Here is a 25,661-nt window from a genome sequence, read left to right as displayed (position 1 = left end):
TTACGACTGGAACTAATACCTGCAGACACCAACGCCCTTGATGGATTCAGTCGAGTACCCGTGTTATGGGCTATCAGTAATGATGGGATTACTAAGTGAAATTAATCCATCATTGATACTTTGCATTCATCTCGTCCGTCGCCGTGTTTCAGCGTGGCTGCCGAGGCGCTTTCCAGAGGGAGCGCCACTTCTGTTCTCATTTGCAACTTTCAAAGGGTCGTAAAATCATTCGATCTGCATAATTTCCTGCCAGACCAGTTTAGATGGCTCCAGTCTTGTTTGATACATAAATTTGTCTAACGCGTGTCGTGTTTAATTCACACATGCCTAACATGGCAGTGAGCTATTATAGGCTACATGTTACTTGCTGCTGGGTGATTAAAAAGGAACTCAGCAATGTTTGAACTTCAGATGAGATTTTGCTGACCCTGTAGCTCAGGCAATTCAGAGGCTAAATGCTTAAAATAACTCATTTTTAATGGACACTGTACTAGTGAATATATCAGCATTTTACCAGTTTCTTAAAGACTTAAAGACCAGAATTCCTAATTGATCATATTGCCTAGATTTTTTTTTTATTAATTATATTAGAAATAGATTTTGAAAATAAAGGTTCTGTTATTTGTTTGTATTGTCCGTGTGAACCCCACAGTGGTGACTGAGTCTTGGTTTCTCCTTAGGTTTCTTCCTCTTAATGTAAAGAAGAATTTCCTTCTCCAAATTATTGCCATCTCTGTAGTGATCACTCATAAGAGGCATGGACCCATTTTCTCTTTTGTGACAATTTCTGATGTAAAAGTTTTATATAAATGCATTTAAATTGAAATGTAATTAGAATTTCCTTCTGGATATAAACAATTTAAAAGCTTCATTCTAGATCCTAATGGTAATAAACAATAATTCTGGATGTTGTTATTTGGTCTTCAAAAAATATATAAATGTTTTCAGAACTTTATTTTGGATATTAACAATATTAGCTCTATCGATTTTGGATATTAATGTTAAGACCCTATTTTAGTGATCTATAAACAAGCTATCAACCATGCAGCATGATTAAGGGTGTGTCAGTGTGTCTTTGCTGTCATAACGACGGGAAAAGTACGCCTTGCGCTCCGCAAAACGCAGGTCTGTATGTTTTGGACGTAACATGAAATACTCACTGTGATGCTACAGCATCCCACTCCCCCAGTTACTGATTGTTTCCACCTGCCTGTCTAGTATAAAAACCACTCAGTTTGCTCTGAGTATTAAATCTAGTTACCTAGCTCCTCTACAACATGTTTCCTTTGTTTGTTGGCTTTTGTTACCAAGTAGTTTTTGTTTCCAACTCTCGATTTTTGCCATGCCTCTTTATTGTTTATTGGGTTGCTGACCGATTTTATATTTTTGACTACTGTTTTGCCTTATCCCTCACTTTGCTGGATTTACCGTATATACAGTGGCTTGCAAAAGTATTCATACCCCTTGAACTTTTTCACATTTTGTCACCTTACAACCACAAACATAAAAGTATTTAATAGAGATTTTTTTTTTAAATAATTTTATTTCTAATTATTCCCATTTTCTCCCCAATTTTGCTCAACTATTTACCCAACCCACTCATTAGGACTCCCCCTATCTCCAGTAATGCCCAGCGCACCAGGAGGATGAAGACTAGCACATGCCTCCTCCGATACAGCAAGTGTGACACTTGTCATTCTCTTTAAGAGACTTTGGCAAATTGTAATTTTAGTGGTGCAGCTACCTGTACGTGTACAACACTTCTCAACAGGGGAAACTGACTTGCTCGTTCATGGTGTGAAGGTGTGTGAGCAGCCCCTTTAAAAAATATATGCATAGCTGCAAACAGACACACTTTATAGGTTTATGCACTTCTGCATGTCCATGTGTGCATAACAAGTGGAGATGTAGATGTGTTAATAATACGCCTGTGTCGACAGTTCCCTGACAAGATAGCAATAAATGTCTGACTGTTGACGTCTGTCTAGGTTGTTTCCAGTCAGTGGTGCACCTGTGTTTTCCATTGCCAAGATAGCAATACACCAGAAATGTACTTGAGCACACCTCATTTCGATATAACAATGCCCATCAGTGTAGATATATTTCAAAGCACTGTTGATATTTAAACACTGCAAACAGAAGGGTGGGGTATACTTTTGGCTGGGTGTAAGATAGCAATAAGCATCACAGCACACCTTGCACAGGTTGTAATATAGGGCCCTTAGTCTCAAACAACACGTGACAATCTTTAAATTCCAATCAACTTTTAACTCATTACATTATTTAAAAAAAAATGATTTGATCATATATGGTATAAATTTGAAATTATAACTCTTCATGAACAATACAGCTCTGGAAAGAAATAAGAGACCATGATAAATTTCTTTGATTTTACCAAATTCAAAACCTCTGGAATATAATCAAGAAGAAGATGGATGATCACAAGACATCAAACGAAGCTGAACTGCTTGAATTTTTGCACCAGGAGTAAAAGCATAAAATATCTAAAAGCAGTGTGTAAGACTGGTGGAGGAGAACATGCCAAGATGCATGAAAACTGTGATTAAAAACCAGGATTATTCTACCAAATATTGATTTCTAAATTGTTAAAAATTTATAAATATGAACTTGTTTTCTTTGCATTATTTGAGTTCTGAAAGCTCTTTAATTTTGTTATTTCAGCCATTTCTCATTTTCTGCAAATAAATGCTCTAAATGACAATATTTTTATTGGAAATTTAGAAGAAATATTGTTTGTAGTTTATAAAATAAAACAACAATGTTCATTTTACTCAAACATATATCTATAAATAGCAAAATCAGAGAAACTGATTAAAAAACTAAAGTGGTCCTTTTTTTTCTATTTTTTTTTTTTTTTAGATCCTCTAAAAGCTTTGTACACAGCTCTGTGCATGATATGGACCTTATATTATCTGATAAACTATTAGGCAAAAAAAAAAAATACTCCCATGGGTTCACATATTCTAATTAAATGGTTCCTTACCGTGGGCCATCAGTGGTGTGACTGAGTAAGAGAAGGTTCTTTAGGGAGAGAGAGCGAGTGGCAGCTCGACATTATCTTATCTCAGATCAACTAGCAGCCACTGTGAGAGACATGTCAAGTCCCTTCCTCAAGAAGATCTCACGCCGTCTTAATTAACAGCAGGAAGCGCGGCCGTCTGAATGCAAATTAAAGATCTATTAAGCTGCTGTCTCACACATTACACCGGGTCAGAGCTGTGGCAGGACATCTTCAGAAATAGATTTACAGCCATCAATCACCGCGAGCACAAGGGAGAGGACAGCTACAGCATGAGGTGGGGGGAGTCACAGTGACCTCATTAGGCAGGGGCCAGAGATAGCAAAGCTTCAGACAGGTGTGACTTTTTTTTTAACCAAATTCTTACAGAACCTGACTGATAACCAACAACAAATTCAAGACTAGAAAAGGTAAAGTTCGTGAACGAACTTTAAGTTGGCTTGGAAAAGAACGCTAATAACGTTAAAAAGTTAAAATGGTTGCTAAGCTTTTTCTGTCTGAAGAGTGTGAAGAGTCATTGATATGCTGTTAACGCTAAATGCTAAAAACGCTGACATCTAAAAACATTTGGTTAAACGCTGAAATCTAAAAACATTTGGTTAAACGCTGAAATCTAAAAATGTTTGATTAAACGCTGAAATCTAAAAACGTTTGGTTAAACGATGAAATCTAAAAACATTTGGTTACACGGTGAAATCTAAAAACGTTTGATTAAACGCTGACATCTAAAAACGTTTGGTTAAACGCTGAAATCTAAAAACGCTTGTTTAAATGCTGAAATCGTAAAACTTTTGGTTAAACTTTTGATTGCTAATGTGTTGCTAGGCGGTTGCTATCATTTCTGAAAAGGTTACTAAGCTGTTGCTAGGCAATTGCTAATGTTTTCCAGGTGGTTGCTAAGCTGTTGCTAACTGGTTGCTAGGCAATTGCTAACATATAACAGGTGGTTGCTAAGGTGTTGCTAGGTGGTTGCTAGGGTGTTGCTAGGTTGTTGCTATCATTTCTAAAGTGGTTGCTAAGTGGTTGCTAGGCAGTTGCTATCATTTTCCTAGTGGTTGTTAAGGTGTTGCTAAGTGGTTGCTAGGCAGTTGCTATCATTTCTAAAGTGGTTGCTAAGTGGTTGCTAGGCAGTTGCTATCGTTTTCCTAGTGGTTGTTAAGGTGTTGCTAAGTGGTTGCTAGGCAGTTGCTATAATTTCTAAAGTGGTTGCTAGGCAGTTGCTAACGTTTTCCCAATGGTTGTTAAGGTGTTGCTAAGTGGTTGCTAGGCAGTTGCTTTCGTTTCTAAAGTGGTTGCTAAGTGGTTGCTAGGCAGTTGCTAACGTTTTCCAGGTGGTTGCTAAGTGGTTGCTAGGCAGTTGCTAACGTTTTCCAGGTGGTTGCTAGGCAGTTGCTAAGTGGTTGCTAGGCAGTTGCTAACGTTTTCCAAGTGGTTGCTAGGCAGTTGCTAAGTGGTTGCTAGGCAGTTGCTAACATTTTCCAGGTGGTTGCTAAGTGGTTGCTAGGTAGTTGCTAACATATTCCAGGTGGTTGCTAGGCAGCTGCTAAGTGGTTGCTAGGCAGTTGCTAACGTTTTCCAGGTGGTTGCTAAGTGGTTGCTAGGCAGTTGCTAACGTTTTCCAGGTGGTTGCTAGGCAGTTGCTAAGTGGTTGCTAGGCAGTTGCTAATGTTTTCCAAGTGGTTGCTAGGCAGTTGCTAAGTGGTTGCTAGGCAGTTGCTAACGTTTTCCAGGTGGTTGCTAAGTGGTTGCTAGGCAGTTGCTAACGTTTTCCAGGTGGTTGCTAGGCAGTTGCTAAGTTGTTGCTAGGCAGTTGCTAACGTTTTCCAGGTGGTTGCTAAGTGGTTGCTAGGCAGTTGCTAACGTTTTCCAGGTGGTTGCTAGGCAGTTGCTAAGTGGTTGCTAGGCAGTTGCTAACGTTTTCCAAGTGGTTGCTAGGCAGTTGCTAAGTGGTTGCTAGGCAGTTGCTAACGTTTTCCAGGTGGTTGCTAAGTGGTTGCTAGGCAGTTGCTAACGTATTCCAGGTGGTTGCTAGGCAGTTGCTAAGTGGTTGCTAGGCAGTTGCTAACGTTTTCCAAGTGGTTGCTAGGCAGTTGCTAAGTGGTTGCTAGGCAGTTGCTAACGTTTTCCAGGTGGTTGCTAAGTGGTTGCTAGGCAGTTGCTAACGTTTTCCAGGTGGTTGCTAGGCAGTTGCTAAGTGGTTGCTAGGCAGTTGCTAACGTTTTCCAAGTGGTTGCTAGGCAGTTGCTAAGTGGTTGCTAGGCAGTTGCTAACGTTTTCCAGGTGGTTGGTAAGTGGTTGCTAGGCAGTTGCTAACATTTTCCAGGTGGTTGCTAGGCAGTTGCTAAGTTGTAGCTAGGCAGTTGCTAACGTTTTCCAGGTGGTTGCTAAGTGGTTGCTAGGCAGTTGCTAACGTATTCTAGGTGGTTGCTAGGCAGTTGCTAAGTGGTTGCTAGGCAGTTGCTAACGTTTTCCAGGTGGTTGCTCAGTGGTTGCTAGGCAGTTGCTAACGTTTTCCAGGTGGTTGCTAAGGTGTTGCTAAGTGGTTGCTAGGCAGTTGCTAACGTTTTCCAGGTGGTTGCTAAGGTGGTTGCTAAGCAGTTATTAGGTGGTTGCTAAGCCCTGGCTGGGGTGCCGGGGTGTCCAAACTTTTGACTGATAGCTGCTCCATACAGCAGCTCCTCCATACACTCACAGTACTGGAGGAGCAGGGGAGAGAAGGGGTTCCGTGCGCAGAGCTGCTCGTGTGTGAGTTAGAACTCTGGGCCCCCCATTCATTTCTATGGGAAAACTTCGTACGACATTTGTACGAAAACCGTACGACGTATCGTCAAAATGTTAAAATTTTCGGAAAGAACGCGGTAAGTTCTATAAACCGTCCGATTTTTGTCTTTGTATGTCAAAAATTGTTACCTACACAAACGTTCAAAGTTGTCCCCCATTCATTTCCTATGGGAAAAAAAAGCGTACGTTTACGAAGTTTTTACGAAAACCGTACGATGTATCGCTTAAAAAAGCACAAGCAACCTATTCGGGTATAGGTACTACGATACTGCAAAGTTTCGTGGTTCTACGTCAAAAGCCCTAGGAGGAGATAGTGATTAAATTTTGAGCGCGGAATAATAATAATAATAATAATAATAATAATAAGAAGATTACGAAGAACAAGAAGTTGGCTTTTCCAAGCCAACTTAATTAGCCCAAAAGAATCCTTCCAATTCTATCGTGACCTAATACAATAATGTCTAAATCTAAGTGTATACTACTAATTGGATTTTGAAGAAAAAAAAAATGATTACCAGCACAAAGAAAACAAATACTAATAGGAGTTTATCTGAAACAAATTGTACACAAGTTTGGTCCAACACAACTGCAAGCCACTAAAAAAGCCACAAGCCACAGGAGGGCATCCAAAAAGGCTTTATATTTCAGTCTGCTTGCTCTGGACTCTGATCTACACAACAAAGACTTTTTTTTTCATTTCCCAGAATGCACTTACACCAGACTTCCCTGACTCTGCTGATCATGTGACACTAGAGCATTCCCGGCATCCCCAGTTACTGATTGTTTCCACCTGGCCTGTCTAATCTAAACTTCTAAAAAGTTTACATTTATGTATATAGTTTTCTTTGTGTGTCCTGATTTTTCAAAGTAATAATAAGCCATGAACTATCATCAATATTCTTATGCTTTTAACTCATATACACTCTAGTCTAACCATTTTTGAAAATATATCTTAGGTGTGAATACATTCAAAAATAAGTTGAAAAAAATAAAAATAAAAATGGCACTCCAGGAAAATATAACATTCTGCTTCCTTTTACATTTTAAATGATGATATTTTTGAGCAGGCATATGTCTTCTGGAGTAAAAGAGATCAGGGCATGTGTTTGTCTGATATAATTACTGTGTTATAAGACCTGAAAGAGGAACTGACAAAAACTGAGAAAAAAATACACCAAAACAACCTAGTGTTCAAACTGGCCAAGAGCACTTTTTACTCGACTGATGGGAATTCGGACAACAAAACGAAAGAAGAAATTGGTCAGACCATCGAACTCAAGCAGTGTCTTAGCTCATGGTAAACCCAGAGTTGAGATGCTGGATAATGGAACGCAGCCCAACTTCAGAACGACAGAGATGTTAAACATGTTTCTGCCATTTGTAGTAGTGGGACAGTCCGACAGTGGATGTACACTGGGAAAACCAAGCTCCAGCAATCAGAGGGGAGAATTTGGGAAGTGTGAACATGGTGTTGTTATGAATTAGCTTAGGCCAGCTTTAAAAGAACAGTGGTGCAAAAGAGCCCTAAGAAAAATCCAAAAAAAGCTTGAAAGCTTGAAAAAAAAAAAACTTAAGTGCTTTAACTGCAACCAACTTTGCCATTAAAGCAGTGAATGCCAGTACCCACCTAGTAGTTTTAACCAGCTGTGCTACATAAAGTGAAAAGAATGCTCTTTTATCACATAACAAGGTAGTTATTATACTACAGTTTCGTCTAAAATAAAGATAAACAGTACAAGACATTGGTAGGCCCAAAAATGCTTCATGCAGATTTATTCTACTAATGAGATTAACATCTCAATTAAAGGAGAATTCTGGTGTAAAATGGACTCTGGGTGTGGTAAAACATGATAAGGAGTACTTACCTTTGTTAAATAGAACAATTCCGTTCTCCCACAGCTTTTGCTTTTTATACCGTTATCCAGGCTTAAAGTAGCTCCACACCTCACTGGTACAGTCCGGAGAGCCCTGACATTTAAAACGAGGCATTAATAACTTTAAAAGTGCACAAGGAGCTTACTAAAATACACTGTTTACTACCCTGTAGTGGGCGCCACCATCATTTTTCTGATAATGACATAGACATCTATACATAAACTCCACATAGCCTGCCTTCTGGGGTAGCAGCCGGCGCTGTTTAATACACCTGTAAAAATAAACTCTTACTACCAATTTTTACCCCGATTTTCACACGGTTTGGTTTCTTACAAACAGCAGAGATGTAATAAAGATTCAGGACACAATACGTGCTTTTATGCTGAAATACTTTATATTATGCTTTTCAGGGGTGCTATTCAACTAAGTCCTCTTGATTATGTTTTACTACACCAAAAGTCAATTTAACCCAGGAGTTCTCCTTTAAGGGTCAGTCATATTTGGTAAATTTAGGAGTGGTACAGAATGCTTCTTATGCAGTCATACTAAGGAGAGACACCCAAATACTGGTAGACCTACTAAATGAAAACCAAGAAAGCAGAGTTTAGGTTATGTTTATGAACATACACAAGCTAAAAACACACCTAAAGACACTCAGTGCTCAGTCGACTACCGTATGTTATTGAAACAAGACTGAAAAAGTATAAAATGGAAAAAATGTAACAAAAGGGTTAAAAGTAAAGGAACAAAGTAACAGAGAACATCCTGAGCTTACCTTCAAATATTGAAGAATTGCAGAGGGTGGATAAAACATTAAAGCTACTTTTCCCTAAAACGATATAACACTGAGACCAGGTACGGTTGTTATTTAGCTGTAAAAGATTAGCTTTACAGGGTTTAAGGGCTGAAGCGCTTAAAATGGGTACACTCTGATCCATGAACAGGTCATTTTGGCCAATCAAAAAGTTTTTACTGGAGAAGAAAGTTTATGTACATAGTTCAGTACTGGAAAAATTGGCAAGAATGTCAACTTCACCACAGAAAAACAAAGACAGTGAAACTAAAACACCTGTCATTTTAGTGTGGGGGGTTTCATGGCTAAATTGGAGCAGCCTGATGGCCAATGTTCATTAACTGCACATTGCACCAGTAAGAGCAGAGTGTGAAGGTTCAATTAGGGTAAGAGCACAGTTTTGCTCAAAATATTGCAATACAACATTATGGGTGACATACCAGAGTTCAAAAGAGGACAAATTGTGCACGTCTTGCTGGCGCATCTGTGACCAAGACAGCAAGTCTTTGTGATGCATCAAGAGCCACGGTATCCAGGGTAATGTCAGCATACCACCAAGAAGGACCAACCACATCCAACAGGATTAACTGTGGATGCAAGAGGAAGCTGTCTGAAAGGGATGTTCGGGTGCTAACCCGGTTTGTATCCAAAAAACATAAAACCACGGCTGAACAAATCACGGCAGAATTCAATGTGCACCTCAACTCTCCTGTTTCCACCAGAACTGTCCGTCAGGACAATAAATTATTAAAAACACATCAAATTGTCAATGCCTGCATCCAACTCATCTCCAGGGTATGGATCCCCCAAGAAATATTGACAGATCGAGGTACCAACTTTACTTCTAAGCAGGTTAAAGTGGTATACATCCATCAAAGGATGTTTTACAGAACACCATTTCACCCTCAGACTGATAACTCATTGGAACGCTCATTTAAAACATTGAAGCAGGCTCTAAAGAGACTATATAACAGAAATGGTATGGACTGGGATACATGGCACATGGCTACCATATGTCATGTTTGAGTACCATAAAGTAGCCCAATCTTTCACTGGTCACCCTCCATTTAAACTTCTTCCTTATGGACGTTTATGAAATGCACAGAAGGATCGGAGACACAATCTGTGAACGAAAATCCAGAGCTTCCACATCAACATGCTGATGCCATAGAATGAGCCTGAGGCAACAAGCTGAGAGCAGCTATGGATCAGAAAGGTGCAAGAAGATAAGAATCAAAGCATCATTTTTTCCCAACAGGATGTAAAAGTCAACCAAAAAACTCACAGCTTTTAAAGCACCTTCAGTACTGTACTTTTTTGGTCAATGCCTTCTGGACTTCATGGGGCCAGTGTGACTTTTAAATGGCTCATTGATGTGCTTTTGAGGGGTACAGATGAGTTTCCAGCAGTTATATTAATGATGTCATCATTTTCAGTGATTTTTTGGGAAGAGCATCTATGACATCTAAGTCCTCAGGAAGATGTCTCACTGCAAACCCAGCCAAATGTCATCTGGCTCTTAGACCTCATTTTAATGTTTTTATTGGATTATTGGATGGTACCATAGGCTCATCCTGGACTTTTCAACTAAAGCACCCATACAAACTAGGACATGTTGCAAAGAATCAGATGGATAGCAGATTGCAAAACTGCATTCAACAAAATCAGGGGCAGATTGTGCAAGGAACCAGTTTTAGCCAGTCCAGACTTTTTAAAGGCCCATCTATGTGTAAACTGATGCATCAGGTATAGGACTAGGCACAGTCTTCTTACATTCGTACAATGTAGTGTTGTAACGCACTATAACACGAATTTGGTATATTTTGGTATAATGCATTATAATATGCAGCTATGATTTCTTAAAGCCTTATATACTGTCATTACTGACTTTAAGTGAAGTGAGTTTTCATATGCATTTTAAACGTGAAGTAAATTTTTTTATGCCTCACTGTAATGTCTTATAAAGCATTATGAGTGCCCTTTACTGGCTTTAAGCGAAGTGTGTTTTCGAATGCCTTTTCAAATGCCTACAGTGAGGCATAATAACATTTACTTGTGTAAAAACATGTTTAAAACACACCTCACTTAAAGCCAATAAAGAGCATTAATAATGCTCTATAAGTACATTATTACAGTGAGGCATAGTAAAATTTACTTCACGTTTAAAAAGCATATGAAAACACTAATGCATTCTACCAAAATATACCAAATCTGTGTTATAGTGTGTTACAACACTACATTGTACAATGTTCTTATGAACAGATATTATAAGGCATTTTATGCCGTTTCTTTTTAAACCCTTATACTTGTAGTTTATAATGTGTTATAAATGTCGCTGTAAGTACTTATGAGCAGTTATACAGGGTTATTACAGTCATTATAAGCTATTATGCATGTCATATAATGCATTATGAATGCAGGGTTCATAGGAAGTGTTACCGATTCCAACAACACTCTTCAGTGAGTGTAGGTATTATTGTGTGCACCTGTGATTTGCTTCACTGAAAAAAAAAGAAAACATTTTATCCACTTTTTTTGTTATTTTGGTTGGTGCAGACCTGAACGTGTAAATAAAGATGGCATGTAATTAATAAAAATAATAATAATAATTGCTTATAATTATTTAGTGGTACTGGCGCACTTCCACACTACAGTGAATTGAAAAAAGAAACAATTTCCCTCTTGATTCAAAACATGGTTCAATGTTTTGGCAGTTAATACCCCACTTTCACTGAATGAGATGAATTAATCAATACAATTCTCAAACTCTCTCTCTCTCTCTCTCCCTCTCTCTCGCTCCCCCTCTCTCTGTCTCTCTCTCTCTCTCTCTCAGTCTGGGTAAGAGGTAGAAAAAGGGATTAACTGCCAAAAACTGAACTCGCTCTGAGCTCCGTCCCCGTTTGACTTTTCATTTATAAGACTGTTTCTGTTCAAAACGGAAAAAAACAAACAGACAGGAACATCATTATCCTAAATGACACTGATACAAGCAAAAATACAAGCAAAAAACTTATTTTTATGTACACACATGATGTAATGATTCAAATAATTGTGCATTTGTGTCACAAACTCTATATTTAACCATGAACTTGAATCTGCTTCACACTCCACAGGACTTTTTTATTCTTTTTTATTCCGATAAAACAGATCAATAATAGTCTCTCAGAATTTATTATTACAGTTCATCTGAGAATGAAGTCAGCAGGAGGTAGAAATTCTATTCCATTTTCTACAGGAACCAGAAGTGGGAATGAAGTAAGCATTTTTCCCCTAATTTATCTGTCCAATTGTCACACTCATTCAACTGCTACTTAGCTGTATATCCTTCTATCACTAGTGATGCCTCAACACAAGTAGGGTGAAGACTAGCACATGCATCCTCCGATACATGTGAAGTCAGCCACCACTTCTTTTCGAACCTCTGCTGATGCAGCATTGTCGAGTAGCATCACAGTGACCTCGGAGAAAAATGCAGCGACTCGGCTCCAATACATCAGCTCACAGATGCCTCGTGCTGATCGACATCACCCTTTGGAGTGATATAGGGAGAGAGTGCCATCTACTGTACCCACCCAGAGAGAGCAAAACCAATTGTGCTTTCTCAGGACTCCAGCAGCTAATGGCAAGCTCCATGACCAGGATTCAAACCAGCAATCTCACGATCATAGTGGCAGCGCCGTAGTCCACTGGAGCCCCCAGAGCCCTGCTGTGTTAGTGTCTTAACAGCATGGTGTTTTTGCATGTCTTATAGAGTGTAAGATAGCAATGAGCAAGCGCCTTGATCAAGACGTACAATAGGGCCTCTGTGTTATAGTGTAGGTCAAACAGGTGTCTATTGATTAAAGTACTTCTATACTCAAATCTTACTAAATTAAATTTCTTTATATAAAAATCGTTCTTAAAATGTTTACAAAAGTGAGTACACCCCTTGCATTTTTGTAAATATTGTATTATACAAAACTGAAGATATGACACTTTGATACAATGTAAAGTACTCAGTGTACAACTTGTATAACAGATTAAATGTTCTGTTTTTGTGAAATAACACACAGCCATTAATGTCTGAACCACTGGCAAGAAAAGTGAGTACACCTCTAAGTGAAAATGGCCTAAATTAAAGCAGATTTGGGCTGTGTTTGCTTTCAGAAAGGTATTTTCTAAAGTGGATTCTCTGATTATCCGCTGTGCACTAAGTGGTGTTAACTATTTCACTTGTGTTTTTTTATTTAATAACAGTAGCAGCCTTTAACATGTTCCTTGCTTGGATGCCATACAGTGTGATTTGCTCGGGATGTGCTTAAAAATACCATCATGTCATGGTACAGTTTATTAAGCAAATGGAGAAAATATATATAAGAATGGTCAAGGACAGGCAGGGTCAGCAACAAAAGGGCAACAGAGACAAGCAAAATATCCGAGAGAACAGGCAAAGAGGTCATACACAGGATTTCTGATAATGTAGTTCAAGGGCAAGGCAAAAGGGTAGTCAAAAATACAGAAATGGGTCGATAAACAAAAAAGCAACACAAGAGAAATGTGGGATAGAAGAGCTATGGAAAAGTAGATTCAAAACCAGGCACTGAATATGGGAAAACAGGGGGTATTTATACAGAGAAAGACAGGAAATGGCAATTTCAAAAGTCAGGTGAGCCAGATCGCTGAAGCCTCACATGATCTTGCATGTCCTGGAGGTTAGGTGCAGGTGGATTCTGGGAAGAGATTTTGGTTAGAGAACTAGAGTCCATGGCAGGCAAGCAGACATACAACATCAGGACTGGCACATCACATAAGCACAAAAATGTTCATTTGGCTGCAAAACATCAACGTTACTTGTTGGTTACTGAGTTCTTTAGATTGGCGGGAAAACCTTTTGTGGATGATTTAATGTACTTTATGCACCTAAATGGTTTTATATACTGTATGATGTAATAGATCGGATTTGGGTCACATTTACTTGCTGTTTGAAAATGTAGCCTAATTGTAGTAATCAAACATCAGACACTGGCGAAGGTAACTTTTAGAGCAGTTTTAGAGTTTAGAGCAGAAAAAAATAGATTAAAAATAGACAAATCTATTTCATCAGTAAAAGATATGGATGGGTGGACCTACATATCATACTGCAGCCAGGCAGCAGATGGTGCTAGACCTGTGTTGGCTTCAGTTTTGATGAATTGTTGGTAAAAGTTAAATTGAATGTTATATTTGAGATGATATACAGCTCTGGAAAAAATAGGAGACCACTTAAAATTGATGAGTTTCTTTGATTTCACCAAATTGGAAACCTCTGGAATATAATCAAGAGGAAGATGAATGATCAAAAGCCATCAAATCAAGCTGAACTGCTTGAATTTTTGCACCAGGAGTGACATACTGTAAAGTTATCCAAAAGCAGTGTGTAAGACTGGTGGAGGAGAACATGATGCCAAGCTGCATGAAAACTGTGATTAAAAAACAGGGTTATTCCACCAAATATTGATTTCTGAACTCTTAAATCTTTCTGAATATGAACTTGTTTTCTTTGCATTATTTGAGGTCTGAAAGCTCTGCATATTTTTTGTTATTTCAGCCATTTCTCATTTTCTGCATATAAATGCTCAAAATGACGATATATTTATTTGGAATTTGGGAGAGATGTTGTCCGTAGTTTATAGAATAAAACAACAATGTTAAACAACAAAGATAAACTGATTCAGAAGCTAAAGTGGAACATTTACAGTAACTGTTTTCTGTTTAATAGTGTACTGTTCTGTTCTGGAGTTTCCTAATTATACCATATATTTAGCTACTTTAAATTTGATAAAAGCACTTTTTAGCAGCTGCTTATTGACTTGTATTATAAACAAGTTTAATGATGCCAATATTTGTTTTAAACCAAGACATTAATCAGCATTATTATCAGTGATAACTGGAGGTATGATACACACACAGACTGGGGAGAGGTTATAAATCCTGAAGTATTGCTGTAATTAGCAGCTGGCTGTGGCAGAGTCTTCGGGGGCAGCTGAGGTGAGGAGAGGGGCAGGTCTGTCTCAGCCAGGCTGTGAATGAAGAGGTTATCAGTGAGCTGTTGGCCATCAGTGATGCTCACGCCTCCTCTTGGACAGACCTGGGGACAGTATACAGGAGGGTCACTCTAATTCAAGTGTGTGTGTGAGGTGGCATGGCCTACAGTATATCTTCCTCCACACCCTGCTGTGCACACTGGCACTGCTTTACTTACCAAGGTCAAACTACACCCAGCCAAGAGCCAACACCATTCAGAACAGGAGAGGAACATTTATCAACTGTAGATATCAACTATAGGTACAGTATCTCACAAAAGTGAGTACACATTTTTGTAAATATTTGATTATACTTTTTTTGTGGGACAATACTGAAGATATGACACTTTGGTACAATGTAAACTAGTCAGTGTACAGCTTGTATAACAGTGTAAATTTGCTGTGCCATCAAAATACACTGCATGAACAAAACAAACAATGTCGCCACCTGGATTTAACTAAGTAAATGAGCTAGGGTTGATGCTGCAGTTCGTCTGCAGGTTTAGGTTCAGCAACAGTATGTGCTGAAAGAATGAGGTCAGCTGACTACCTGAATATACTGAATATAGACCAGGTTATTCCACCAATGGAATATTTTTTCTTCCCTGATGACACGGCCATATTCCAAGATGACAATGTCAAGATTCATGGGGCTGGAATTGTGAAAGAGTGATTCAGGGAGCATGAGATCATCATTTTCACACATGGATTGAGAGAGAGTTCACCACAGAGTCCAGATCTTAACCTCATTGAGAATCTTTGGGATGTGCTGGGGAAGGCTTTGTGCAGTGGTCAGACTCTACCATCATCAATTAATCCAGAAACACTGGATTAAATTAATCTTGTGACATTGCAGAAGCTTATCGAAACAATGATAAAGGCGGTCAAACTAAACATTAGAGTGTCTGACCTTTTTTTGGTGGTAATTGTTTAGGCCTTAGACCCTTAGAGTCCAGTGTTCCATTGTCCAGGTCTATTAGGCCTCGAGAGCCATTCTGTGGCCGGAATTTGGGGCAGCTGGTCATCACATGTTACACTGTTTGTGATGGGTCCCCACATATACAGTGGGCACTGTCTGTGAGACCCCACTTTTGGATTACCACACCAAAGTGCACTACCCCTGTTCTCACCCCTGTTCTACAGATGAGGTGTTGGCCAGGTATATCTGTTGGAGTTCTGATGTATTGGTGAAGTGCAGATGGCCCTGATGCTGTCCACTGGTCCTGCCATCTTACCTTCATCCAGGAAGCCTTGGAGATGTCAGCTGGTGCTGGAATCAATTCCTGGCCATGTGTGGCAAAGGGACGTCGGGACTTGAGGCACATGCACTGTGGTGTCTCTGTGACAGTTATGTGGAGGAGGTGGGATACACTCATCTTTGCCTTCCGAGCGAGAACCAGTATGACTGCTTCTCTTTTGACCTCTGGTGGGACAATTCCAGTGTGTGGCTCAAAGGACAGTGTTCTTTCTAGCTTCACTTCAAGGTATGTCAGGGAGGGCTCGAACTGTGTCATCAACATGATGTTGATCTTATGAGTTGCTTCCTTGTTGTAGACATGGAACATTGTTGCTACAGTCTTATCGACACTGAGCTTGAGGTGCCAGCTCTTTAAGTAGGAGCACAAGATGTCCATCTGGACATCATGGAGAGGCCTTCCTCTACTGCTTCCCAGGATGGATTGCTGAGTAGGATGGCCAGGTCATCTGCGTAGCTGTACTTCCGGGATGTTGTTACGGGTAGATCGTGGATGTAAATGTTAAACAGCATTGGGGCCAGCACTAAACCCTGTGGGATGCCATTCCTGAGCCTTCTAATCCTACTGCTTTGGCCATTGCTGGTGTGTAGCCGAAAGCTGCGATTGCTCAACATCTCCATGACAAAGCTCACCATGTGCTTGTTTGGGATGGTATCCAGAAGCTTCATATGTAGCCCACGTAGCCAGGCAGTGTCATAAGCAGCTCTGAGGTCCAAGCATCCGCATCCATATCAAAACTGCTGGCAACAAAAGTGAATACACCCCTAAGTTAAAAAAAAAACAAATTGTGCCCATTTAGCCTTTTTCCAGACACCACAGACATGTGTTGATGGACTGGCCAAATATGCCTCTAGACTTAAAGCCAATTGAGCACCTGGAGAACCATGATATCTTGTGACATCATGTCAAGCATTGGTCTGTTTTGAAGCCTCTGATTTGCTCATATTTTAAGTAAACCACACCAGAGTTTGTTTAGAAACTGACTGAGATGTGCCTGCTCAGGCAGTCCTGGTCCATTTGCATAAAGCACACTATAGTTTGAAAGGCAACGTTCATTTTCATCGAACCAAAGCATTAACACACCCTTACACTCAACAGGGGGTGTTTGATTTGCCTGTCTAGCAGTTCTACAAGCAGCCACCATTCCTCCTAACTGCCATTCCTTAATTACTTTATGTTTCTGTTTACTCTTTGTCTGCAGTCACTGGGTAAAGTAGCCCGTAAGCAGAGTATTGACTTTTATCGCTATGCAAATTACACCCAGTTCCACAGTGGCAAGAAAAAGTAAACCCCTTTGGAATTTCATAGATTTCTGTATAAATGTGTTATAAATTGTGATCTGATCTTCATCCAAGCTAAACGTATTGATAAATATAATGTGTCTAAAATAAGAACATGAAAAAATTATCTTGCAGGTCTTTATATAACACATTCATTCAATACTCAAAGTGTTAGTGAAAAAAGAGCTAGTTGATCCCCCCTGGCATCAATAACCTCAACCAAGCACTTCCTGTAGCTGTAGATCAAACCTGCACATTATTCAGGAGCAAATTTAGCTCATTCTTCCTGGTAGAACTGCTTTAGCTTTATCACATTCCTTGAGTCCCTTACATCAGGGGTTGACAATAGATGTGGCCCACAAGCATGAAACATCTGGCGAGGTTGTTTGAACTACAATGAACAATAATGAAAAAAACAAAATGCTCCTCTGGCAAGCTTTTGTTTACATTTCTCCCCTTTTTTCCCGACCGTTATTAGGCTTCTATCTCTTTATTAGGGTTTTTTTCTGGCTGTTTCCCAAATAAGTAGCCGGGGCAGCGGTAGTGTATTGGACCGCGACCCTGACGACACAGGTTTGATCCTGCGTGAGGAGCGGAATGTTCATTTATTTATTTTTTCCTTTATCCTTGGGTTTACCTGCTTTGAGATCAACTGTTCTGCAATTGGGTTCAACAACCCTCTGGGCTGGAGAGCTACTAGTCTGTAGCACTCCATCCCATAATATTTCATTTTCCAAAACAGATGTTTTTTTTTGTGGCCCGCCACATAATGGCTTGGAAAATATTCAATTCAATTCAATTCAATTCAATTTTATTTATATAGCGCTTTTTACAACAAAGGTTGTCACAAAGCCGCTTTACAGGAAAAACAGGTCCACGCCTCTTATGAGCAGCACCACAGAGATGCCAATTTTATGGTGACACAGTGGCAAAAAAAACTCCCTTTAAGAGGAAGAAACCTTGGAAGGAACCAAGACTCAGTCCGAGGAACCCATCCTACTCGGGTTGACCCGCTCAGTACAAACAAACAACAAACAAATAACAGAACAAAAACAGTACAGAGAATTAATGTGAACTATGGCTAATATAACAGGTACTAATTTATGAATATAAGAATGTGATGGGCACAAACTATAGAGCTATGGCTAATACAGAAACAGATACTGAGTGTGTTAATGGTAATCAGTGCAGGGTTGCAGAGCCGGAGAACAACACAGCGGGCAGTGGAGAGCCAGGCTGGGAACATCAGGAACAGGGCATCTCCATACATGTAAAAGAGATAGATAGAGAAAACAGAAAGGAAAGGAAGAGAAAAAAAGCAGAAGTTAGAAGGGTTGTGAAATAATTCTGATGAGTAGAAGGACAGGGCTGATTCCTGAAAGCTGGAACCACAGACGGACACATCCAGGAAGACCGGCCGGCCAGGCGTCTCAGCACATGTGAGAAAGATAGAGAGAGAGAACAGAGAGGGGAGGGAAGAAAAAGGGGTTAGAATGGTTTTATAAAACTCTGCTGGAGTGGGATGGGCACTGGCAGCAGCAGCTCAGGACATGGGGAGAGAAAGAGAAAGCAGATGATTAGGACAGGGTTTATATTTGCTGGATAAGCTGTAAGAGGAAGAAAATTGTAATGAGACATTACTCAAAAGCTTGAGCAAATAAAAATGTTTTGAGTCTAGATTTAAAGATTGAGAGTGTGTCTGAGTCCCGTATATTAATAGGGAGGCTATTCCAAAGTTGGGGAGCTTTATAAAAGAACGCTCTTCCTCCTGCATAGTTTTTTCTAATACGCGGGACTAATAACAGGCCAGCGTCTTGGGAGCGGAGTGAACGCGGCGGATTGTAAGGAGTAAGGAGTTCCTGTAGATAATGCGGGGCCAGACCATTAAGGGATTTATACGTCAGGAGAAGTATTTTATAATCTATACGAAATCTAACAGGTAGCCAATGTAGGGATGAAAGAATAGGTGTAATGTGATCGAACTTTCTAGCTCTGGTAAGCACTCTTGCGGCTGCATTCTGAACTAGCTGGAGTTTATGGAGTAATTTATGTGGACTTCCAGCCAACAACGCGTTGCAGTAGTCCAGCCTGGAGGTTATGAATGCATGTACCAGCTTCTCAGCATCTTCCAGAGAGAGTATACTGCGGATTTTAGCTATATTTCTTAAGTGGAAGAATGCAGTTTTGACTATGCTACATATGTGAGCATCAAACGAAAGAATTGGGTCAAAGATGACCCCAAGGTTTCTCACAGTTTTACCAGGTATAATTAAGTGACCGTCTATGTCTACAGTATTAAAATTTATGTTTTTATCAATATTAGGACCTAATAGAAGGACCTCAGTTTTATCAGAATTAAGTAAGAGAAAGTTGTGTGTCATCCAATTTTTAATGTCTTTAATACAGTCTGTTATTTGATTTATACAGAGCTCCTCGTTGGGTTTAGCAGATATGTAAAGTTGCGTGTCATCAGCATAGAAGTGAAAGTTAATACCATGCCTACGGATAATTTTACCCAGTGGTAGCATATAAAGAGTAAAGAGTAATGGACCCAGTATTGATCCTTGAGGGACACCATATTTTACTCTAGACTGATAAGAGAATTCGTTATTTAAGTAAACACACTGGAATCGATCTCTCAGATAAGATCTGAACCAGGTGAGGGCTGATCCTTTAATTCCTATAAGATTTTCTAACCTATCAAGTAGAATAGCGTGATCTATGGTGTCAAAGGCAGCACTTAGATCTAGCAGTACAAGGATGGCATTACTGCCCCTATCAAGAGCTGAAAGTAAATCATTAGTTACTCTAAGTAGAGCTGTTTCAGTACTATGGTTTTGTCTAAATCCAGATTGAAAAACCTCATGCATACTATTACTTTGTAGATACAAGCGCAGCTGGTTAAACACATTTTTTCTACGATTTTGGCTATAAAGGAAAGATTAGAAATTGGTCTATAACTAGCAAGCTCGCGGGGGTCCAGATTTGGCTTTTTGATAATGGGCTTAATGACCGCCAATTTAAGAGAATTGGGTACGTAGCCCATGCTAAGGGATGAATTTACTATTTCTAGTAATGATTTTCCCACCTTTGGCAGTGCCTGTTTCAATAATTGTGTGGGTACTGGATCTAATATACATGATGTTGATTTTGATGAGTTAATTACACTAAGTAAATCTTTTTCTGTAACCGGGCTGAAACACTCTAGGTGTGTCTCAGAGCTGGAGCAGCATTCATCGATATCTATAAGTAAATTTTGGGGGTGATACTGAATTTTTTGTCTAATGCTATTAATTTTATCATCAAAGAACTTCATGAAATCATTACTATTAATGTCGACAGGGATAACGGAGCTAGTTTGTTTTTGACTGCCGGTGAGTTTAGCCACAGTAGTGAAAAGGAATCTAGGATTGTCTTTATTTTTCTCAATAAGCGATGAAATATACTGGGATTTTGTTTTAATTAGGGCTTTTTTGTAGTCTGTGAGACTATGCTGCCATGCTAGCCGGAAAAATTCTAGTTTTGTGTGTCGCCATTTACGTTCAAAGTTACGAGCGGTTTGTTTTAATGTACGTGTGTGGTCATTATACCACGGTGCTAGCTTTTTATCCCTGATTTGTTTTATTTTTGTCGGCGCTACGCGGTCAAGGTTAGAGCGGAGCACAGTTTGTAGATTTTCTGTTTTGTGCTCGAGATCATGTTCATAGGACGGAAGGGAGATGGTTAAGTCGGGGAGTTTATTTACAAATTCATTAGCAATTGCGGTTGTTATTTTACGCTTGCTGATATAGCGGGGCGGGGGAGGATATTTTGATTAAAAACTATTTCAAACATAATTAGATAATGATCGGATATTGAATCATGTTGAGAAAGAGTAACTATATTCTCAGCCTCAATACCCAGTGTCAAAACTAAGTCTAATGTATGACTACATCGGTGAGTGGGGCCTGGGGCCAAACTTAATTTAAAATTAATTGCCATCCCCTGCCTTACATATATGTCTCTCTTCAAGTCAAGTTATAGCATCTGAGATTTGGGTTCTGACTTGACCATTCCAAAAGGTTGTGGACTTGCTCTGGTGTTTTGGGTCATTGTCCTGTTGCAACATCCAACTTCTACAGAGTTACAGCTGATGTACTGACACTCTCGCATTATGTTGTAGATAGTATGTTTTTTGATACACTTGGAAATGAATCTTCTCTTTAGTGATTTTAAGCTGGCAAGGTCGTAATTCAGCACAGCAGGTCCAAATCATGATGTTCCCCTCACTATACTTTATGGTTGTGATGATGTTCTTATGCAGTGCCCTTTTAATGCCAGATGTATTGCAGCAATAGTTTAATATTAGCGTCATCTGTCCACAAAACATTTTCTCCTTTTAGTAAGCAGACACTTTCTTTGTGGTGTCCTACCATGAACACCCTGTTTATTTAGGGATGTGTGACATGTAGACTAATAATCACAGATGTTAGCCTGTACCAATTATGTCTTTAAATCTGACTGGGTGCCATTTCCTGGCAGATTAGCCACAGCCCTAATTTTTTTCAATTTGTAGATTGGGCTTAACATACTCTTTGCAGTGGCACTAAAGATTTTAAAAGTTGTTCCTAATGAACATATGAATTATCAGAATATAATTTTTAGGCATATTAAATTTATCAGATCCTTGCCTTGGATGAAGTTCAGATCACATTTTATGACAAATCTATGCAGAAAACCATGACATTCCAAAAGCTTCACATACTTTTCTTTTTCAGCTGTATATATCAGTTTACCTTCTACAGAGGGGCCATCAAGAGCATCCTGACCAGCTGTTTCACCGTGTGGTACGGGGTCTGCACAGCATCCTGCCACAGGACCCTCTAGCGCATCGTGAGAGCAGCTGAGAAGATCGTTGGCACCTTTCTCCCCTCCCTTCAGGACTTGTACAGCTCCCGCCTCACACGGAAAGCCCTCCGTCTGGCAGGAGATCCCTCCCACCCACTACACAGCTTCTTCAGCCTGCTGCCATCAGGGAGGAGACTGAGGAGTCTCGGGGCGAGGACCAGCAGACTGCGAGACAGCCCCATCCATCAGGCTGTGAGGATGCTGAACTCTCTTCCTGCTCTACCCCCCATCCCAATCCTGCCCCAATAAAACTACGTGACTTGACTTGACTTGAGTTATACCAAATAAGGAGCACTGTTCCTAATTGACTTTTTGCTGATTCTGATGGCATTAAAACATTGTGTGGCCATCGCAAGCAAAATTAGGGTCTATGGCCTTGGTAAAAGTTGTCTGAGAAGCTAAAGCATATCTGAAGGATGTGCATGTTGGGACCTATAGTATCTGCCAGAGCTTGTCTGTTTTTGAGTGGGATCAAAAAAATGACCACCAACTGCAATGTCCACTGTGGGTGGTAGTGTCTTATGTTGTACATTACCTGTACACATGTGACATTGTGGATTGAAGAATGTTAAATGACTACACATCTTTAGAATTTTTTGCTCCTCAAAGTCTTTCTTGGATTCTGTTTTTGTATGAATTCATAATGACATGTAATTGCCAGGCCAACAACTCTGCACATGCTCATTTCGAGTCTTTAGTTAAATGGGGGATGCAGAGCAACGTTCTAGTCTGACGTTTAGTTTAAGGGTTAATTTTACTTAGCACTCAGTGCTATATCTTTACAACCAAGGCTGTAAACTTTCTAAAAACATTTTGTCATTGGAGTTCAGAGCTGTAAAAATGACTTTGGGGGAGGCAGGTAGGCGTTCTCTGCTGCAGTGTTGTTAGCCAATCAGAGGTGATATGTTTGCATGCATAAATATCATAAGCAAGAGACAAAACCTGTCTTTTTTTCTGAGACATCTCATTAAGTGATCTAAAGCAGGGCTAAATAGAAACACCTGAGCACTTTTTTTCACAAACACTGCTCACATGGCTAGGGACCACAACTAGACATTTTAAAATGAATGAAAAATAATGCAATGAGACCTGTAATATTTTTCAGCAAATACCCGTACCTACCTGTAAATGAGAGGCGGTTGTGCCAACGTCCACCTTTTCCACTGACCCCTGGCAGCATCTATTTGCATATTGGGCATTTCCTCCCACTTCTCACTCATCTTTCTCTTAGGATTCATATGTGTCTAATATAAGTAAGTAATATAATACAGGAAATTGACAAATCCTGCACCTAACAGCTGGGGTTATGCATAGGGCTCAGCCAGGATCTACTACTCACTCAACTAACAACAATAGCAAAACCACCACAATCTGATACTGGCTCGACAAGAATCCAGAAGCACAGCCTAACACTATGTTCATGGTCCATTGCCTCAACTGCCAAGTAACAGACCTACCAAAAAATAACCTATGAACAAACAGAATCCCTCCTTAATCTAAGCTCACTTCCTTTAACTATGGCAACAACACACTTACCTAAGCACAATCACACACAATAAATCACATTATAAGTTGCGTGAGCAGAACACAGCAACCACTACCATCTGATACTGGCTCGACAAGAATCCAGAAGCATAGCGAACTATGTTCATGGTCCGTGCCTCAACTGCCAAGTACTCAGATGTCTACAAAAACTCATGAGACAAATTATTACAAGAGCAGGACCACACCAATCCCCTTCATCCAAACTCTAACACAAACTTCAGTGCAAGCTCTTCTCAGGGGTCATCAGGCAGGCACCTTCCTTCGTCAGTGTTTCGCTGAATTAGGCTGTTATAACTGTTATAATAGAATTATAACTGCCTGCCTCAGTGTTGAAGGTCGTAAGAGCTAGTTACCATGTTTTGTATTACTTGTAATAAGTGTGACGATATGCTGGCTGGTTACTCTTGCATTACTGCGAGTTTATACATTTAACATTTAGGCAAATGTGTATTAACTGTAAAAAAAAAAAAAGGAGTAAAACAACAAGAATTGTCAGTTAATAACTTAAATTAGACCAAAATATACTGTTGGAACCATTACATGAAGTTGAATAATGTAAACCATTTCATTGACACAACTTGTTTATTTATTTATTTTTTTTAAAAAAGTTGCTCCTAAAGTCTTAAATTCTTACCAAAAACTTATGGACTGTCTAATAATAATAATAATAAAAAAACTATTTTAATAATAAAAACTGTAAACTGTACATTTAATAAGAACATAACACAGAGAACACACAGAACACAGGAAACAGCTTTTTGTTTTTGGATTTATTTATAGAATAATCTACATAAATCATCATAGGATACATACTTTGTTACAGCTGCTTTGTTTATAGATGGGTTAAGGAAAAAGAACATGGGTGGATTAAAGATGACATACAAACAGAGGAACTGTGAATACCTTTTTTTAGTTTTTTATTTATTAATTAATTTATTTTTTACACCTCATTCCCTCGTCATTCTAAACAGGTTCGGACACGACGATAGAAACACTGGAGAGAAAACAGCAGAATCAGCACTTCAGCTGGGGTATCGCCCAGTTACAGGGCCAGAGGGTGGCGGGGAGTTATTAATATTATCCGACCATACAGACAGCAGCTGGAGAAATGGAGAAATGAAAACACACACAAAAAAAAAAAAAAACACACAAAATACCTATGCATACCACTCATAAATATTAATAGTGTTTGATTAAATGCTTGCCTCAGCTCCTACCACCCTCGTCTACACTACGGCAACCCTGAAGAAGAAGAGGAGGACAAACGCTGCCAACAGTGCGACTCTAAGATCCCATCACGCACAGACGACACGCCTCCTGATCTTTAAATATTGCAGCAGGTTTCCCACCAGAGGAGAAGAACAGGAAGCTGAAGAAGCTTCTGAAAGACGATGGAGAACAAATACACACACACACACACACACGGCGGCGTATATGGCTATTGTTGGAGTATAATATGAGTTTGTATATATGAGTTTAGTTTCTTTCTATCAGTGAGTATCATGGAACAGTAATATTCAGTTACACACAGGCAGCCAATCACATTCAACCACAACCACACCAGTACTGTTATACTGTGATGAATAGATGAGGTCAGGACCATCTCTGAACACTGTGGCCCTCTCTGGTCCTGTTATGCTGTAGATAAGATTGATATCCAATAATCTAAATGTGGAATAAACTGGTATCAGTGTTTAAACAAGCCTTAATAAATGCAATTAAATAATTAAAATTAGCCAGATTGTCTTTATACAGCAAAGGTCATCCAGACTATGAAGGAACTCATAAGAAATCATGTAGTAACTTAAAAGAGTTAAACACACCAAAATACTCTGTAAAGCATTTAAATAGGCTCTAATCTATGGAGCTGTTAACTTGCCATTTCTGAGGCTGGTAACTCTGATAAACCTATCCTTTCCTTGGGCGGTCCTGATGAGTGCCAGTTTCATCATAACTGATTAAAGTAAGCTTTTCTTTACATAGTTGAGTAGTTCTTGCCATAATATGAATTAGAACATTACTCAAATAGGGCTATTCACTGTATACCTGCAACTCTACCTCTTCATAACTTTGCTTTCATAACTGATGTTCTCAAACACATTAAGAGACAAGAAATTCAAGTAATTAACTTTTGGCAAGTTCAGCACAGCTGTTAACTGAAAG

The sequence above is a fragment of the Astyanax mexicanus genome, chromosome 10 (assembly GCF_023375975.1).
Source record: "Astyanax mexicanus isolate ESR-SI-001 chromosome 10, AstMex3_surface, whole genome shotgun sequence".
Taxonomy (NCBI): domain Eukaryota; kingdom Metazoa; phylum Chordata; class Actinopteri; order Characiformes; family Acestrorhamphidae; genus Astyanax; species Astyanax mexicanus.
The sequence above is the reverse complement of the archived record's forward strand: the minus strand, read 5'-3'. Positions refer to the sequence as shown.